The following is a 6,871-nucleotide window of genomic DNA, read 5'->3' on the forward strand; positions in this document are numbered from 1 at the left end:
TTGCTTTGAAAAACTCCTTTCAAACACTCCTTTATGCTTTCCAGAAAATTCTACATCATTTCCGATCAACAATATGTCATTCACATATACTTATCAGAAAGGTTGTAGTGCTGCCACTCACTTTCTTGTAAATACAGGCTTCACCGCAAGCCTGTATAAAACTATATGCTTCGGTCAACTCATCAAAGCATATATTCCAACTCCGAGATGCTTGCACCAGTCCATAGATGGATCGCTGGAGCTTGCACACTTTGTTAGCACCTTTAGGATTGACAAAACTTTCTTATTGTATCATATACAACTCTTCTTTTAAGAAATCCATTAAGGAATGCAGTTTTGACACCCATTTGCCAGATTTCATAAAATGTGGCAATTGCTAACATGATTCGGACAGACTTTAAGCATCGCTACGAGTGAGAAAATCCCATCGTAGTCAACACCTTGAACTTGTCGAAAACTTTTTGCGATATTTTGAGCTTTGTAGATAGTAACACTACTATCAGCGTCCGTCTTCCTCTTGAAGATCCATTTATTCTCAATGGCTTACCGATCAACGGGCAAGTCCACCAAAGTCCACACTTTGTTCTCATACATAGATTCTGTCTCGGATTTCATGGCCTCAAGCCATTTTGCGGAATCTGGGCTCATCATCGCTTCCTCATAGTTCATAGGTTTGTCATGGTCTAGTAACATGACTTCCAGAAAAGATTACCGTACCACTCTAGTGCGGACCATACTATGGTTGACCTACGAGGTTCAGTAGTAACTTGATCTAAAGTTTTATGATCATCATCATTAGCTTCCTCTCTAATTGGTGTAGGAATCACTAGAACTGATTTCTGTGATGAACTATACTTTCCAATTCGGGAGAAGGTACAATTACCTCATCAAGTTCTACATTCCTCCCACTCACTTCTTTCGAGAGAAACTCCTTCTCTAGAAAGGATCCATTATAAGAAATGAATATCTTGCCTTCGGATCTGTGATAGAAGGTGTACCCAATAGTCTCCTTTGGGTATCATATGAAGACACATTTCTCCGATTTGGGTTCGAGCTTATAAGGTTGAAGCTTTTTCACATAAGCATCGCAGCCCCAAACTTTAAGAAATGACAACTTCGGTTTCTTGCCAAACCACAGTTCATAAGGTGTCGTCTCAACGGATTTTGATGGTGCCCTATTTAACGTGAATGCAGCCGTCTCTAAAGCATAACCCCAAAACGATAGCGGTAAATCAGTAAGAGACATCATAGATCGCACCATATCTAATAAAGCGCGGTTACGACGTTCGGACGCACCATTATGTTGTGGCGTTCCAGGTGGCATGAGTTGCGAAACTATTCCGCATTGTTTCAAATGAAGACCAAACTCATAACTCAAATATTCTCCTCCATGATCAGATTGTAGAAACTTTATTTTCTTGTTACGATGATTTTCCACTTCACTCTGAAATTCTTTGAAGTTTTCAAATGTTTCAGACTTATGTTTCATCAAGTAGATATACCCTTATCTGCTGAAATCATCTGTGAAGGTCAGAAAATAACAATACCCACCACGAGCCTCAACACTCATTGGATCGCATACATCAATATGTACTATTTCCAATAAGTCAGTTGCTCGCTCCATTGTTCCAGAGAACGGAGTCTTAGTCATCTTGCCCATGAGGCATGGTTTGCAAGCATCAAGTGATTCATAATTAAGTGATTTCAAAAGCCCATCAGCATGGAGTTTCTTCATGCGCTTTACACCAACATGACCTAAACGGCAGTGCCACAAATATGTTGCACTATCATTATCAACTTTGCATCTTTTGGCATCAACATTATGAATATGTGTATTACTATGATCGAGATTCAGTAAACCATTCACCTTGGGTGTATGACCTCAAATGGTATTATTCATGTAAACAGAATAACAATTATTCTTTGACTTAAATGAATAACTGTATTTCTATAAACATGATCCAATCATATTATGCTCAACACAAACACCAAATAACATTTATTTTAGGTTCAACACTAACCCCGAAGGTAAAGGGAGTGTGTGATGGTGATCTTATCAACCTTGGAATCACTTACAACACACATCTTCACCTCGCCCTCAACTAGTATATGTTCATTTTGTAACTCCTGTTTCGAGTTACTAATCATAGCAACTAAACCAGTATCAAATACCCAGGGGCTACTATGAACACTAGTAAAGTACACATCAATAACATGTATATCATATATACTTTTGTTCACTTTGCCATCCTTCTTATCCACCAAATACTTGGGGCAGTTCCACTTCCAGTGACCAATCCCTTTGCAGTAGAAGCACTCAGTCTCAGGCTTAGTGTCGGTGTCAAAACCGGCGGATCTCAGGTAGGGGGTCCCAAACTGTGCGTCTAGGCCGGATGGTAACAGGAGGCAAGAGACACAAAGTTTTACCCAGTTTCGGGCCCTCTTGATAGAGGTAAAACCCTACGTCTTGCTTGATTAATATTGATGATATGGGTAGTACAAGAGTAGATCTACCACGAGATCGGGGAGGCTAAACCCTAGAAGCTAGCCTATGGTATGATTGTTGTTATGTATGTTGTCCTACGGACTAAAACCCTCTAGCTTATATAGACACCGGAGAGGGTTAGGGTTACACAAAGTCGGTTACAATGGTAGGAGATCCACATATCCGTATCGCCAAGCTTGCCTTCCACGCCAAGGAAAGTCCCTCCCAGACACGGGACGAAGTCTTCAATCTTGTATCTTCATAGTCCAGGAGTCCGGCTGAAGGTATAGTCCGGCCATCCGGACACCCCCTAATCCAGGACTCCCTCAGTAGCCCCTGAACCAAGCTTCAATGACGACGAGTCCGGCGCGCAGATTGTCTTCGGCATTGCAAGGCGGGTTCCTCCTCCAAGTACTTCATAGAAGATTTTGAACACAAAGATAGTGTCCGGCTCTGCAAAATAAGTTTCCACATATTCCCATGGAGAGAATAATATTTACACAAATCTAATCTGCTGACGTATTCCGTAGTGTGACATCGCACCACAGCCAAGCCTTTATTTGAATCGTTTTATTGTCCCACCTCAGCGTGTCACACGAGGCGGTTTCCTTGGCACGTCTCGTCGAAGCAGAGATCGTGTCCCCTTATTCCGGGATTCTCATCAATACGGGCGTGGGTAACCCAACTGTGCCATTGATTACGGCGCTTGGAGATAAGCGAGTTTTACCAGGCTGGTGGGGACACGTAGTTGCGTCCACCCATATAAGGGGATAAGGATCCACCTTTTCACCTACGCCTTCTTCCTCCTTTGCCTATCCATTTTCGCGCACTCGAGCTCCAGCGCCCAAGTCCGCACTCCCCACCTCAACCTTCTCCAGCCATGTCCGGAGCGGGAGGCAAGTGGATGGTCTCCTCCGTCATGGAGGGACACATCAAAAAACTAAGGAAGGCCGGATACTTGTCTAACGACATCGCGTATCGGCTTCCCGAAGAGGGGCAGCTCCTCCCCACCCCAAGGCCCCATGAGAGGGTAGTGTTCCTTCCCCACTTCCTCCGCGGACTCGGCTTTCCTATCCACCCATTCGTCCGGGGACTCATGTTCTACTACGGCCTGGATTTCCATGATCTGGCCCTGAACTTCATCCTCAACATCTCGGCGTTTATCGTCGTGTGTGAGGCTTTCCTCCGCATCCGCCCCCATTTCGGCCTATGGCTCAAGACTTTCAATGTCAAGCCGAAGGTGGTGCGCGGCAACCAGGCGGAGTGCGGAGGCGCCATGGTGGGCAAGATGCCCAACGTCTTATGGCTTGAGGGCTCCTTTGTGGAGACCCTGAAGGGGTGGCAATCGGGGTGGTTTTACATCACCGAGCCGTGCGACCCTGAGTGGGTCGCGGCCCCTGAGTTCTGGTCCGGACCCCCAACGCGGCTCACGTCCTGGAAAGAGACGGGCCTGTCGTGGGGCAGCAAAGGAGAGGTGACTGGACTGCAAACATGCATCCAAACCCTGGTGGACAAGCAGCTCAAGCTCGTCAACGTAGTCCAGGTTATGCTCATCCGCCGGATCCTCCCGTGTCAACAACGGGCCTTCAATCTGTGGGAGTTCAACCCGGCGCAGCACCGAACTCTGAGAAGGCTCTTCGACACGATGTATGAAGATGTCCGGAAGGTTCTTTTCAAGGGCGCTGAGGCTCCCGCATCCGCTACCGAGGATCGCGGATTCAGCGCGCAGCGTCACGCTAGCGCGGTAAGTTGTTTGTACCTTTTACAGGGTATTAGTTTTTCATAGTTTAACTATATGCGGGATCTAAGCTCCCTTACCTTTGACAGGATTGGCAGGCAAAGTCCGGATAGATCGACTGTCTGGCTCCTTTGCCCAAAGACCCAGCCGATGCCCGCTTGGCGAAGCTGCTAGTTCTGGCACCCTATGTGGTGCCGGAGAAGAAGGCCGCGGGGACTCAAAAAAGTGCCCGGCGCCAGGAGGTGTCGGGTTCATCACCCGACGGCTCCAAGGCGCATTCCTCCCGTGAAGATGAGGAGGAGGAAGAAGAGACCTCTCCCCCTCCAGCGGGGGGAGAGAAGAAAAGGAAGGCCGCCCTCACTAGGGAGGCCGAAGGGTCCAAGAAGGGGAAAACCCTTCTTCCGGACTACTCCACCAACGCCGACAACGGCGGAGAGGAGTGGCCGCTCAGGGCCAAGCCCCGGGCGGAATCGGAAGTATCCGGATACCAGAGTAATTCATAGTATTCCTTTATTGCACAGCTTTCCCTTATGTCGAATATGATTATGCAGCCCACCCAAAGACCGGCTCGACGTGTGGTCGAGCGGTTCACTGGACTCGTCGGATGTGAATTCGCTTCCGATGGCTACCTCCCCCCGCCCTACGGACGACGCCGAAGTGTTGTCCCAACAGGTTCCAAGCCAGGAGGAGGTGGTCCTGGAGGCGCCGCAAGGCGACCTCCCGGACTCCAGGAGTAAAGGGGATAAAACCCCCCAGGGTTCCAAGTCCGGATCTAGGCCGGACGCCACTCCAGAACCTTCAAAGGTTCTAGAGTCCGGCGGGCAACCTCCTTCTCAGAGGAGCAAGCCCACCGTGCCGGTGACCCCCGTCCAACCAGAGGCGCCAGATAATCTGTTGGAGGTGCTCAAAGGCGCCTCCATCGACGAGGAGCACCGCACCATTATGAGTGCGGTGGTCCAGAAGGTTCAGTCCGCCAAGAGCGGACTGACTGAAGCTTGTGCTAGCCTTTTAACAGGCTTTGAGGTAAGTAAAGAATGTGTAAATAATATTACCGCATAGACAGTAGCCCCTGATGCTCTGTTTGGCGTTCGGGAATAAAAGACGAATAGAGGATCAAATAAAATTCGCAGGAGTCTAACAAAAAGGAGTCAATATGCGTATGCAGGCTTCTTTGCTGGCGTCTGCCGCACTGACTGCGGAAGTGGACACGCTAAAGCAGAACCTCGAGCAGTCCGAGCAAGAGCTCGGGCGTGCCAAGAAGCAGCTCGAGGACAAGGAAGGTAAGAAATACCTTGTTTAAATATATATACAAAAAGTGCAATTGCAAAAAATGACAGGATTATTGTGGCTATTGTAGGGGCCACGTCTGAGGTGGCGACCCTTAAGCAAGCGTTGTTCGAGGCCGAGAAGACGGCGGCCACGGAGCGCACCGAGCGGGAGAAGTATGAGGCCCAGGTTGGCAAGGTGCGGCAAGAGCTCCAGGCTCTCATGAAAAAACATGAGAGTTTGGAGCTTGACTCAAAGACGCGAGCGTCCGAGCTCGCGGTAGCTATTGAAAATGCCAAGTCTGCCAAGGCCGAATCCCAGAAGACCCTCCAGGAGTTGGATGCGGTGAAAAAGATAGCGGCGGGTAAGGCACTTTATGCAAAGCAAACACATAAACGTGAGTTACTTGTTACTTACCCGAATCCGGAGCTCTCCAGGAGCATTCGCAGATCTTCCCCGTAGCGTGTCCGATGCTGCTGCATTCTATCGAGCCGAGGAGGGCGGCTCGACAGAGAAGGTATTCTGGTCTCAGTATGCTGAAGCCGGACACCCCGTGCCCCTGAGCGACCAGCTGAAGCAACTGGTCGAGCTCCACAAGGCGGCCGAACAGGCCATGAAGGGCCTCATAGTTCGGCTGTGGCCTGGAGAGGCTCTGCCTGGGAGCTATTTCGGGCTGGTGCGGCGGCTGGTGGGGGCCTGTCCAAGGCTCGAAGTCATCAAGCGCTCTGTCTGCATTGAAGGTGCCCGTAGGGCCCTTGCCCATGCTAAGGTGCACTGGGGCAAGCTGGATGCTGAGAAGCTTGTGAAGGATGGGCCACCGCCGGGGAAAGAGCATCGCAAGCCCGAGAATTATTATAAGGATGTTCTGAAGGGTACCCGCCTTATGGCGGATGAAAGTTCCAGGGATGTAATTTTTGAGTAAAACTCGCTCGTTTTGTCCTATGCGCTGAAAACTTGTTCATATGCGCTAAGAAATGTTGTTGGAATTTAAAATATTACCTTCTGTGCGGCTGTTTATCAATTCTGAGAGATGGCGAGTCGTTGGCTTCTGCCCCCGTGCCGCTAGTGTTGGGGTGTTCAGGGATAAACCTGAGCGCTCTTTTTCCCATGTTTGGGTCCTTCGAGGGAGGCGCTCAGCACAACGAACAAGGCAATCGGACTATAATGCATGAACACTCTCACTTAGCCATAGAATTCTATAATTTTAAATTTCGGCGAAGCCCCTGGTATTCGGAAGACCGAGTTCGGGGCGCTATCCACGCCTTGGCCGGACAAAGCCGACTCATCGCTCGATGCGGCATAAGTCTTTAGGGACTCAAAAAACCTCTCGAACAGCGACCAGCTCTCGCTTCATCATGACAGTCAGTTTTAGCTTTCTCTAC

The sequence above is a fragment of the Triticum urartu genome, chromosome 4 (genome assembly GCF_003073215.2).
Source record: "Triticum urartu cultivar G1812 chromosome 4, Tu2.1, whole genome shotgun sequence".
Taxonomy (NCBI): domain Eukaryota; kingdom Viridiplantae; phylum Streptophyta; class Magnoliopsida; order Poales; family Poaceae; genus Triticum; species Triticum urartu.